Source organism: Erpetoichthys calabaricus, chromosome 12, assembly GCF_900747795.2.
Source record: "Erpetoichthys calabaricus chromosome 12, fErpCal1.3, whole genome shotgun sequence".
Lineage (NCBI taxonomy): Eukaryota > Metazoa > Chordata > Cladistia > Polypteriformes > Polypteridae > Erpetoichthys > Erpetoichthys calabaricus.
Genome location: NC_041405.2, coordinates 78,448,327 through 78,462,018, shown reverse-complemented (window position 1 = coordinate 78,462,018; position 13,692 = coordinate 78,448,327). Strand labels below are relative to the sequence as shown.

Genomic DNA, 13,692 nt, shown 5'->3' with positions numbered 1-13,692 from the left:
ATTAATGCCATGGGTGAAGTATCAGATTAAAATGTAATGTGGTATATGTAAGTAATTTGATCACCTCTGAGTCCATTAGGTTAGTCTGTATGTCAGAAATGATAATTACTGCTGTGTTCAATGCTTCAGTCATGTTTTTTGCACCTGGTCAAAAGGTCATTGTCTGAAAACAAATAAAAAATTTGCCAGTTCATTCAGTTTAGATCAGTTAAATATGATAAAGGACTAAAGGTGACTGAGGGTCTGAGTTAAGTCTTACAATTGCTGAAAATCATTTCAATGTGAAGAAATTACTGGGAGTTTAGATGTTAACCACTCTGAAAGAGGCAGGGGTCCCTAACATGTCAATGTGTCGGAAAAAAGGTGACTCTAGTGGGAGATGTATTGCACTCTGGAATTAAAACCTTTAGAGTTACTGGATCACACGAGAAAGACTAGTGTCTTGTGTGAAAACTGGCAATACCACCACAGTACAGTAGAGGACAGGCAGTACAGTTTATGCTGTTTTTCTGACTCTCAAACTCAAAGACAGAAGCCATGGAAGACAGGCAGGGGCTTTGTACAATTTTCCCAGGCTAGTATTTTCCTGCAAGAGGAAGTATTTTGCTTTTCATAGGTGAAATGAGATAGCTTTAGACCCACTTTGAAGACTCAGCTCTTTAAAGTTCACACAAAAGGTCCACTGAAGGAATATTTTGTATAGTATCCTTATAGCCAGAAGTGACTGCTTCTGACTCCAGACACTGCTTCAAAACTCATATAGTCTACAGTTTATTTATTTATTTTATATGTTTCATTTTAAAATTTTAGCTTTCACTTTTAGGGTGGTATCTTGGTGCAGTGATTAGTACTGCTTCCTCATGGATGCAACATCCCAGTACGTTTGCACATTTTCCCAAAGTCTGTGTGAGTTTTTTTCTGTGGTTTCTTTGGTTTTCTTCCTACATCCTCAAATAAACGAATGTCATGTTCACTGGCGACTCAAGTGTAAGTGTGAGTGTGTGCATTAATGACATCATTGCTCTACTCAGGGTTGTTTATTGCCTTGCACCTAATGCTAAGGAAACAGGTTCTGGTACCTCATGCCCCTGAATTGGATCACGGGGGGTTGAAAAATGTCATATTTTCGCTCTTTTCATCACCTTTGTGATAAGTGGTCAGTGGTGCTCTGCAAATTTTAAATAAATGATCTCACCCCAAAAAAGTGCAGGCTCCCATCGGGTGCAGGTGTGCATGCATGCATGTCACCTCTTAAACCCTCTTTGTTTATACTGAAAACGTTCAACTCCTCTGTAGCTCATACCTCTTCGCCCCAGAATCAACCTAGTCATTTTTTTCTGGACTTTTTCTAGTGCTGCTATGTTTTTTTTGTGTAATATGGAGAGAAAGCTGTACATACTACACAGGCTAGACTTCACTAATGTGTTATATAACTTAAGTATTACCTTTGTTGACTTGCACTCCACACATGACGACACACAGCCTAACATCCTATTACCCTTCTTCATCCCTGCTGTACACTGTCTTGACAGAGATAGTAATGAGTCCACTATGATAATCATTACAGTGATTATTAGTAATTGTAATGTTAACAATATTAGATCCAGAAACTTTTATCAATCCAAAAGATACAAGGTTAGACATACCCTGTCTTAAAGGATTTTGTACTGCAAACCTCCAGTTCTGAATTTTTTTGCATAAATGTTTTAATTATGGTTTATTTTTTAAACAATTTATTGATTAAAGTGTTAATAAGAGCAAAAAGCAACTAAATATGTAAATAAATAAAATATCAATGGACAATCCTAAGAGGTAAAAGTAGCATGGTAGATAATAAAAATCTACTTATTGTTTCTCACTCTTTTGAAATACTATATTTAACCCAGCCCTTCCCAAGATAGTATATAGAGTAGACACATGTAGCTGGTGGTAAATTGCTGTCTGTCTATAATCTAGCTGCTGCAATTACCATGTTATCAATCAGTGATGTCCCCTCTATAACCTGGGACATTTCATACACATTATGCAGAGGCTTCACTTTCCCAGACTTGTAGAAAAAATATTTGAGGCTTCAGAAATTATGACTGAGATATCTGAGGTTGAAGGAGCGCAATTATTTTTTCTCACATTACATTTGCTTTTTATATTTCAGAATGTAAACAGATTTTGGCTATGATCCTAATTTACAAGAAGAATAACATTAAGAGTGCACCCTGTGACATCCCATATGGGATTAAGTCCTGCTAAATTCTAGAAAAGGTGCCTATTTTGATAATAAGGAAAACATTGGATTTTACCTTCATACCACATCTTCAGACTAAACTGAAGAACAGCAAAGATGAATAAGGGAAGATTGGTAGTGAATGATGGAAAAAAACCGAGGAGGAAGAAAAAAATCCTCCTGGCATAGTTGTTCTAGCTTGTTAATGCCTTAGCAACCTCCTATGTTTCAAAGCCCAATGAGGTTTCTGCCTTTCTATTTAAAGTAATAGGCTCCTTGGAGTAATCCTCGCTAAGCAGAGACCAAAGCTGAAAATGAGATGAAAACAAATGAGTGCGGAAGCTTTACTAATACTTTCAGTTGAATCCAAAAATGAGATTCTGTTTACAATTTAGTCCTACATTTAAGGTTTAAGTAGAACTAAAATCTGCAGATGTGATGCTTTGGATTTTGGCATGTAAAAAATACTCATGTTTCTTCAAGAAAGTGGTCTAAAATAGTTACAAAATAATTGTTTGAATAAATATTCACTTCCTTCAAGTCAATATTCAGTAGATATACCTTTAGCAGCCCTGACAGCTTCAAGTCCAAGGCTTTTATTAGCTTCACACATCTCAACACTAGAATTTTTCCTCCATTTGTCTTTGGAAAAATCCCAGGCTCTGGCAGGTTGCATGGTGATCATAAATTGGGATCTGGACTCTGATTTGGTCATTCCAAGACATTACAAAAGCCATTCTTATAAAGCTTTGGCTATATGCTTGGGGTTGTTGTCTTGCTGGAAACATTTTTTCTCCTAAGACAATGGCCTCTTATAAAAACTGCATCCGGCGCCGCCGTGAGTGGCAGCCTTTTCAGCAGCTCCGTGTATGACTGTATATGTATGTGTACTTTTCTACTTTTATTTTTCTATTTTTATTTATTGATCACTCCTACCACTTTATTTTATGTGGATTCCTTCCCTGGACACACTTACTTTTACAACGTGGGCATGGATTTTAACACGCCGAGACTCGCCTATTCAAGTACTCAACTTCGGGCGCTGAGAACAAATGCCAGTGCCGGTGTGGTTCCATATTTACCCGACGAGGTAAGAAGGCGATATCGTGGCAGCAGAGCCGGCACTAAGCTAAAAAAGAAGCGGCTTGCGAGAAAGTGGCGTTTCAAGCCTTCGGTGCCTTCTGTGATTTTGGGGAATGTAAACTCAATCTCAAATAAGATCGACGAACTGGCTGCGCTGGTGAAAAATGTAAGGACCTACAGAGAATGCAGTTTGTTGTGTTTCTGCGAAACGTGGCTAAATAACACCATCCCAGATGCCAACGTGGAGCTACCCGGGTTTAGCACAGTTAGAGCGGACAGAGATGCAAGTACCTGTGGTAAGCACAAAGGAGGAGGACTCGCTCTCTATGTTAATACACGGTGGTGTCACTCTGGACATGTTAACGTCAAAATCTCCACTTGCTGCAGGGATATCGAACTGTTGGCCGTAAGTTTACGTCCCTACTATTTGCCCAGAGAGTTTGGACATGTCATTGTTGTTATTGTATACATTCCTCCTCGGGCAGACGTGGAGTCAGCGAGTGACATCATCCATTCCGCTGTTGCTAAGTTACAAACGCAGCACCCTGAGGCGCTTGTGCTAATCGCTGGAGACTTTAACCATGTGACGCTGGACAAAACATTGCCTGCATTCTCCCAGTATGTGGACTGTAACACCCGGGGAAATAAGACTATTGATTTACTGTATGCAAACGTTAAAGACGCATACAGCGCCACCCCCGCTGCCTGCGCTTGGGAAAGGAGATCATAACCTGGTTCAGCTTCAGCCTCACTATAAACCAAAAGTTAGAGTCCTACCTGTAACCACACGATCATTCAGGAAGTGGACCCCGGAGGCTGAGAATACTCTGAGAGAACTTTTTGGAACTACAGACTGGGATATCCTGCAGGGATCTCATAATGAGAACATTGAGGAAGTTGTTGACTGCACTACTGACTACATCAACTTCTGTATGGACATTGTAGTTCCAGTAAGAACAGTACGCTGCTATGCTAACAACAAGCCATGGATTACAAGTGACATCAAGGGCCTTTTGAACCAGAAGAAAAGGGCTTTTAAAGACGGTGATCAGCATGAGCACAAGCGCGTGCAGAAGGAACTCCGAGTCCAACTCAGGGTGGCGAAGGAGCAGTACAGGAGAAAGCTGGAGCAGAAGTTGCAGAATAACAGCATGAAGGAAGTGTGGGATGGGATGAAGATCATCACTGGCTGCAGCTCGAAGCGGGGTACCACCATTGAGAGAGACGTGAAGAGAGCAAACCAAATGAACAACTTTTTTAACAGGTTTGACCACCCTAACCCACTCTCACTCTCACCTCGGAGTACTGCACCCTCCACACATCCTTCTGCTGATACCAGCATAGGAAAAACATCCCCACCCATAATAACAACAGCGCAAGTGAGCAGAGAGCTGAGGAGACTTCGTGCCAGCAAAGCAGCGGGTCCAGATGGAGTATCGCCACGACTGCTGAAGGTCTGTGCATCGGAGCTGGGGGGTCCTCTACAGCGCATCTTCAACCTGAGCCTGGAACAGGGGAGAGTCCCGAGGCTTTGGAAAACATCTTGTATCACCCCAGTCCCAAAGGTATCACGTCCTAGTGAGCTGAATGACTTTCGGCCTGTTGCTCTGACATCACATGTGATGAAGACCATGGAGAGGCTGCTGCTTCACCACCTTAGGCCACAGGTTCAACACGCCCTTGACCCTCTGCAGTTTGCATATCAGGAGAAGGTGGGAGCGGAAGATGCCATCATCTATATGCTACACCGATCCCTCTCTCACTTGGACAGAGGCAGTGGTGCTGTAAGAATTATGTTTCTAGACTTCTCTAGCGCCTTCAACACAATCCAACCTCTGCTCCTTAGGGACAAGCTGACAGAGATGGGATTAGATTCATACCTAGTGGCATGGATCGTGGACTATCTTAAAGACAGACCTCAGTATGTGCGTCTTGGGAACTGCACGTCTGACATTGTGGTCAGCAACACAGGAGCGCCACAAGGGACTGTACTTTCTCCGGTCCTGTTCAGCCTATATACATCGGACTTCCAATACAACTCGGAGTCCTGCCATGTGCAAAAGTTCGCTGATGACACTGCTATCGTGGGCTGTATCAGGAATGGGCTGGAGGAGGAGTATAGGGACCTAATCAATGACTTTGTTAAATGGTCCGACTCAAACCACCTACACCTGAACACCAGCAAAACCAAGGAGCTGGTGGTGGATTTTAGGAGGCCCAGACCCCTCATAGACCCAGTGATCATCAAAGGTGACTGTGTGCAGATGGTGCAGACCTATAAATATCTGGGAGTGCAGCTGGATGATAAATTAGACTGGACTGCCAATACTGATGCTCTGTGCAAGAAAGGACAAAGCCGGTTATACTACCTTAGAAGGCTGGCTTCCTTCAACATCTGCAATAAGATGCTGCAGATGTTCTATCAAACAGTTGTGGCGAGCGCCCTCTTCTACGCAGTGGTGTGCTGGGGAGGCAGCATTAAGAGGAAAGACGCCTCACGCCTGGACAAACTGGTGAGGAAGGCAGGCTCTATTGTTGGCATGGAGCTGGACAGTTTAACATCTGTGGCAGAGCGAAGGGCGCTCAGCAGGCTCCTATCAATTATGGAGAATCCACTGCATCCATTAAATAATGTCATCTCCAGACAGAAGAGCAGCTTCAGCGACAGACTGCTGTCACTGTCCTGCTCCACAGACAGATTGAGGAGATCGTTCCTCCCCCAAACTATGCGACTCTTTAATTCCACCAGGGGGGGTAAACGTTAATATTTAACATTATACATAGTTATTGTCTGTTTTTTTCACCTGTATTATTATCATTCTTTAATTTAATATTATTTATTGTATCAGTATGCTGCTGCTGAAGAATGTGAATTTCCCATTGGGATTAATAAAGTATCTATCTATCTATCTATCTATCTATCTAGACTTTCCTCCAGGGTTTTCTCTAAATTTTACTGCATATATCTTACCCTATACCCTCTGTGACAGATAGAGGGCATTATCGCTCCCTTGAGCCCTCGGATCAGACTCCAGACACCAGATAAAAGTACAATAATTATTTTTATTGGTACAATACAGTGCACCAAGCACCCTCCACTCCACAATACTCATAAATCGATACAATTCTATTAACAATAATCAATCCTCCACTCCCAGACGCATTGTCACCCTTCCTCCCGACTCAGCTCGCCTGTCTGGGATCTCCCACAGTCCTTTATAGTCCTTGACCCATAAGTGCTTCTGATCCCTCAGTCCATGTGATTATCCAGCACTTCCGGGTCAGGTGAAAACTCTTCTTCTTCATCCCAGAAGTACGTCGTTTCTTCTGTCACTACGACTAGGACGTACTTCCGGGTTATAGTGCACATAAAAATCCTTATGCCTCCCTGCAGCGTCCTCTGGCAGCCCCCATGGTATCCAGCAGGGCTGTGAAGGAAAACTCCAATGTCCATGATTCCCTGCTGGCATTCAGGGCACCTCCATGCTGCAGGGAGGGCTCCATCTGGCGGCCTGGGGGTATTGGCCGGGATGAATGGCCGGCCATATCCCACACTTCATAAACCTTCTAGGGCCTGCTGCAAAGAAGCATCCCCACAGTATGATGCTGTTACCCCCATTCTTCATGGTAAACCTTCCAGAAAACTGTAGTTAAGGTGTCATGTGCATTTTATTTTTAGTTATTGCTTTCTTTTTCCCACTTTCCATAAATCTGTAACAGTTAATGCACCCAAGCCATGGCTTTTCTTGGCACTGTCTATCCAGTCTTGGCCCCTATCATTTAAAACTCCTTCAGTGTTCTCATAGGCCTCTGGGTGGCCTCCCTTAATACTCTGCTTTTTGCACCATCACTCAGTTTTTGTAATTAGCCTGCTTTAAGCATATTTACAGTTGTACCATACTCTTCCAATTTCTTAGTGATTGATTTCAATGGACTCCAAGGAATATTTAGTGACTTGAATATTTTTTTTTTATTTATTTTATCCATTCACTGGCTTGTGCTTTTCAATCACCTTTCATGGAGCTGTTTGGCATGTTTTTTCTTTGTGCCCTTCCTCACCATAAATTATCGTCTGTGAGGGAGGAGCGAAAGCTTTGGATTCACCAAATATTTCGACCTCTGGTTATCAATGGATTTCAAATTTTTAGGATAAACTGATACCGAAAGCACTAATATCTTGATGATGGGTGTTTGTCTGTCTGTGTGTCACTGTTTCTTGAGGATGGTCTAAAGCTAAAACGGCTGGACAGAAATATACCAAACTTGAAACTTAAGCCTGTTTTCAAGATGACAATGTGCTGATTAGTTTTTGAGACAAACCATGGAAGAGAAAAAGACTCTCTAGAGGAACCCTCAAAAAATGTAAGTCTGCAATCAATTATGAATTCTTCTCATCCATTGCTATCGTAATGATCTATTTTATTATGAAAAAGATCAGCATCAGAGCAGTAAATAATTATTGAAATGTTATAGAATAGTTTGGGTAGCTTGGTTCCTAGGGCACAAAGTTTACTGATGCTCATGTCCAAAACTTTTTGTCTTCTTTCTGTAAGTTAGGCCACCATACTGGCTCACTGCAAGTTGATCTTCCAGATAAGGTGTAATCTATAATCAATTGAAACCCCTTGACTACAGACAGGTGATCTCCACTGAACTAATTATGTGAATTCTAAAACCAATTAGCTTCACCAGCGGTGCTTTAGATGTGTAATTAGGGAGTGAATACCTCAACAACCAGTTATTTTGTGTTTTACATTAGTAATTAACTTAGACAACTTTGCAGAGATCAGCTTTGACTGTTACATTAAAGACTTGTTTTCTGTTAATCAATGTCAAAAAAGACATATCCACTGTGATTCAATGTTGAACAACAATAAAATATGAAATACTTTTTATGGGCACTGTAATAAGTAAGCTGTCTTAGCATCTCATCCAGCTACTTTGTAAAATATGCAGATTTCAGCTTCAGCAGAAAGGCTTCAGACCTTTCTTTTTTCATGTACAGTAATCCCTCCTCCATCGCGGGGGTTGCATTCCAGAGCCACCCGCGAAATAAGAAAATCCGCGAAGTAGAAACCATATGTTTATATGGTTATTTTTATATTGTCATGCTTGGGTCACAGATTTGCGCAGAAACACAGGAGGTTGTAGAGAGACAGGAACGTTATTCAAACACTGCAAACAAACATTTGTCTCTTTTTCAAAAGTTTAAACTGTGCTCCATGACAAGACAGAGATGACAGTTCAGTCTCACAATTAAAAGAATGCAAACATATCTTCCTCTTCAAAGGAGCAAACAAATCAATAGGGCTGTTTGGCTTTTAAATATGCAAAGCACCGCGGCACAAAGCTGTTGAAGGCGGCAGCTCACACCCCCTCCGTCAGGAGCAGAGAGAGAGAGAGAGAGAGAGAGAGAGAGAGAGAGAGACAGATAAAAAAATCAATACGTGCCCTTCATGCTTTTAAGTATGCGAAGCACCGTGCAGCATGTCACTTCACGAAACAGCTGCACAGAAGGTAGCCAACGTGAAGATAATCTTTCAGCATTTTTAGACGAGCGTCCGTATCGTCTAGGTGTGCGAACAGCCCCCCTGCTCAAGCGCAAGAGAGAGAGAGAGAGAGAAAAGTAAGCTGGGTAGCTTCTCAGCCATCTGCCAATAGCGTCCCTTGTATGAAATCAACTGGGCAAACCAACTGAGGAAGCATGTACCAGAAATTAAAAGACCCATTGTCTGCAGAAATCCGCGAACCAGCAAAAAATCCGCGATATATATTTAAATATGCTTACATATAAAATTCGCGATAGAGTGAAGCCGCGAAAGGCGAAGCGCGATATAGCGAGGGATCACTGTATTTCCCCTTAATTTTCACTGGTGTCCTCAAGTATTTGGTTCACTACTTCTTCTATAGGGTCAACTTTATTGATGCCTTTGAGTACTTGGGAAATCTAGATTAGATCTCTATGCACCCTCCTTTGCTAAGAACTTAAGATGTTATGTCCCCTTAGGCTGTTAAAGTAGGAGGTGCTTTTTAGTCCAGAGTTGTACTACGTGGCTCTTCTCTACACAGCTTTCAGAGCTGCTATATCTTTTTTGTAGCGTGTTCACCAAAACAGCACAGACTAGTGAGATGCAACCCTACTTGAACGAGTATTGTAAATTCTGAACATAATGTCCCTTGATTTACATTCAAAAGCTTACAATAAAACCTAATATTTTTGTGCCTTTTAACTATTTTGACACACTGCCTGCACTATGACAACTTTGCAAAACTGTAAACACCAAAATGTCTTTCTAAGGTCTCTCTGTAAGTCAGCATTGCCCATCCTATACTTATGTGAGCATTTTGCATTTCTCTACATTAAACCATATTTAGAGGTGTTTGATAAATTTTTTGTTTTGTTTCTGTTACCACTTCAGTTGTTACTATGCCTACAAGTTTAGTTCTATCTGCAAATTTCGCAGTTTTACTAACTTTATCAGAATTAATGGTGTTAAAATAAATAAATTAGAGGTTCCAAGCCAACACCCCTGACTCCATTAGTATGTTATCAAGCCATGTGAAGCATTCTTTATTTATCTATATTCTTTACTAACCAAATTGAAAACAAGTTCTGTAACTTACGTCTAATGCAAATGGCTTTTTTTGAAATATATCAAATGTCTCTTGAAAGTATGAATAAACTATGTTTTATACTTTGATTTTGTATACTATGCATGGGACGAATCAGCATGGCAGTCAAGATGAACCCTGCTCCCTTGTCTGGCTAGAAGATCATTATAATGGAAGGTCAGCAAGGGAGTTGTGATATTTCCCTTCTGCACCAGAAGCAAGTACACTAGGGCTTGCATCCCTGCAGCCTTGGAGGGAGACCCTGGTTGGGTCTAGGAGGCTGGAAGGACAGGACAGTGGGTGACTGCCAGCTATGAGCAAAGCATTCCCCAGTTCACTAAGTGTCAGCATCCCATCTGGCAAGCCTCAGTAAGGATACCCAAAGGACAGTATGGGAGTTGTGATCCCATGGGTATTATGGGAGCCACCAGGGGGAACTGTTGGATATTGATTGCGCAAGGACTGGTGTGGTCCTGTCTGGCCTGGAAGTGTATCCTGGTGATTGATTGAGCACCAGACATACTCCTGGGTCAGGTGATAAAAGAAAGCTCTCCACTTGGCCTAGGGAGTTGGAGACAGAAGTAGAACAGGACAATACTCACCTGGGAAGAAAAGAAAGGAACAAAGAATGGTTTAGATTGGATTTGATTGTGTACTACTTATGAAAAGAAGCCTGTCAGAGGTACTATTTGGAAATTAATTTAACCTTTGGTTGAATCCACGACTGTCTTTGTGTTGTTGTGTCCATTCTTATGGAATGCAATAACAACATTTATTCGTATAGCATGTTTCCACACAAATGATGTAGCTCAAAGTGCTTTACAAGATGAAGAAAGAAAAAAATGAAAAAAAAAATAGCAATAATAATTAATAAAGAACAAAATAAGGTCTGATGGCCAGGGAGGACAGAAAAAAACAAAACAAAAAACCCAGAGGGCTGAAGAAAAAAACTAAATCTGCAGGGGTTCTGAGGCCACAAGCCTGCTCTGCCCCCACTATGCATTCTACCTAATATCAATGATCTCAATCAGTCCTCATGGTTTTCAGGCTTCACGTGGAAGAATTGCACGATGATGGTCATGTGGACTTCTGGCCACAGATCGCCACCACAGAACACTGGAAAAAGAACAGGAGAGAAAGTAGTGCTTAGTACGAAAAAATGATAATTAAATGCATATACAGAATATCAGGTTTATACTAAAATTAAGCTATGAGAAAGCCATGTTAAAATTAGATATTAGCCTTGCAAATTTCTATCAGTTAAGTATTCCAGATTTTAGGTGCATAACAGCAGAAGGCTGCCTCACCACTTCTTTTAAGTTTAGCTCTTGGAATTATAAGCAGACATTAATTTGAACATGTAAGGTTATGATTTGGAGTGTAAGGTGAAAGACAATCCGAGATATAGGATGGATCAAGATTATTTATGGCTTTGTAAACCATAAGCAGTATTTTAAAGTCAATTTTAAATGACACAGGTAACCAATGTAGTGACATCAAAACTGGAGAGATGTGTTTGGATTTTCTTTTCCTAGTTAAGATTCTAGCAGATGCATTCTGCACTAGTTGCAATCGATTGATGTCTTTTTTGGGTAGTCCTGAGAGGAGTGCGTTGCAGTAATCTAGTCAACTAAAAAAAAAGTGTGAACTAATTTTTCAGCATCTTGCAAAGTTATAAGGGGTCTAATTTTTGTTATATTTCTTAAGTGAAGAAATACTGTCCTAGTAATTTGATTAATATGTGATTTAAAGTTTATGTCAGAATCAATAATTACCCCTAAATTCTTTACCTCTGTCTTAACTTTCAAGCCTAATGGATCAAGTTTATTTCTAATACCCTCATTATATCCATTGTATCACTAAGATTTCCGGTTTCTCCTTATTTAGTTTGAGAAAATTTCTACTCATCCATTCAGCAACACAAGTAAGACATTGTGTCAGTGAGACAAAAGTGTCTGGGTCATCAGGTGCTATTGATAAATACAGTTGTGTGTTGTCAGCATAGCTGTGATAGCGCACGTTATGCCTTGAGTATAAACTGATCTAATGGAAACATGTAAATCGAAAAGAGCAGCGGACCCAGGATAGATCCTTGTGGAACACTATATAGAATATCATGTATCTTTGATGTATAATTACCACAACTAACAAAGAATTATCTAACTTTCAAGTAAGATTCAAACCAATTTAAGACACTGCCAGAGAGACACACCCATTGACTAAGGTGATTTCTAAGAATATTGTGATCAGTTGTATCAAATGCGGCACTCAGATCTAAGAGGATGAGAACAGATACACGACCTCTGTCTGCATTTACCTGCAAGTCATTTACTACTTTAACGAGTGCAGTTTCTGTACTGTGATTTGTTCTAAAACCTGACTGGAACTTGTTAAGAACAGCATGTTTATTCAAGTGATCATTTAGCTGCATAATGACTGCTTTATCTAGGATTTTACTTAAGAAAGGTAGGTTAGAAGTAGGTCTAAAATTGTTGAAAACAGAGAAGTGATTATTTTTCTTGAGCAGGGGTTTAACAACAGCAGTTTTAAGACAGTCTGGGAAGACCCCCATATCTAATGATGAATTTACTATGTCAAGAACACTCTCAGCATATCAGATTCTTCTTTGCAGTCACATCAGCAACATTTCAGTCATTTATTAATAAACGATTAACGAAAGCTATGTAGAAGGGGAGGACTTGTGATCTTAAATGACAATAAACTTAGGCAGTGTGAATTACTTTATTCAAAGTAGGTTATTTACAATACAATATACATCTTGCTACTAATAATTACCAGTCCTAGAAATTATTGTTATTATTAATATGGCATAAGCTTTTCTCAAATTAACTTTAACTAGTATAAAGAAAAGTTATATGTTTACAGGTAGGATAAGTTGGTTGCTCTGGGTTATAAAATATTTTGGAATTAGTAACTGAATTGGCCACCTTCTGGTTTAAAAATCAATGCACTAGCCACCATGTTTTTTGTTTTTTTTTAGGATTTTTAAAGAAATTTTTCTTAAACAGTTTACTGTTGATTTGCATTTGAATTGTCCAAACTAAAGAAAAATACCTTTGTTTTTCTTAAAACTATACAAAAATTAAATAAAAACCAAGGATATAATAGGCTTAAGAATGTTTTATTTAAGTAGCTTTCCTGAGAAGAGTTTGTGTTTAATTTAAATGCAATTACATTTAATTTAATGTAGCAGCAAGACAGCAGCATAGAAAAAACAGTTGGAGAGGTGGAAACTTATGAAAAAAAGATCAGGATTGTAATTTGGATGTAAATAACCTTGTATTATGGCGCAGTGGGTAGTGCTGCTGCCTCACAGTTAGGAGACCCAGGTTCACTTCCCAGGTCCTCCCTGTGTGGAGTTTGCATGTTCTCCCCGTGTCTGCGTGGGTTTCCTCCGGGTGCTCTGGTTTCCTCCCACAGTCCAAAGACATGCAGGATAGGTGCACTGGCGATTCTAAATTGTCCCTAGTGTGTGCTTTGTTTGTGTGTGTGTGCCCTGTGGTGGGCTGGTGTCCTGCCTGGGGTTTGTTTCCTGCCTTGCGCCCTGTGTTGGCTGGGATTGGCTTCAGCAGACCCTGTAGTTAGGATATAGCGGGTTGGATAATGGATGGATGGATAACCTTGCATTAAAAAAGACAGAAAACTGACAATTCCAGAATTAAAAAAAAAAAAAAAATATATATATAGTTGTTGATCCATCATATTTTATGTAATATATATAATTCAGAATCCAAGCCCACCCTACCAGCAAGTCA

General features: G+C 40.3%; 1 long non-coding RNA gene across 2 annotated transcripts in view; it reads right to left on the bottom strand.

Annotated features, from left to right (window-relative positions):
- The window catches only part of LOC127529739 (uncharacterized), a 30,441-nt gene extending 28,065 nt beyond the window's left edge, over positions 1-2,376 (bottom strand). Inside the window, exons 1-2 of one of the 2 annotated variants that reach the window (XR_007936328.1) lie at positions 2,298-2,370; positions 65-144 (exon numbers count right to left, since the gene is read on the bottom strand). This is a non-coding gene — a long non-coding RNA (uncharacterized LOC127529739). Of the gene's footprint in view, positions 1-64; positions 145-2,297 lie in introns of both variants that reach the window. The other variant, XR_007936329.1, reaches the window with a different exon arrangement.
- Positions 2,377-13,692: the final 11,316 nt, after the last annotated feature.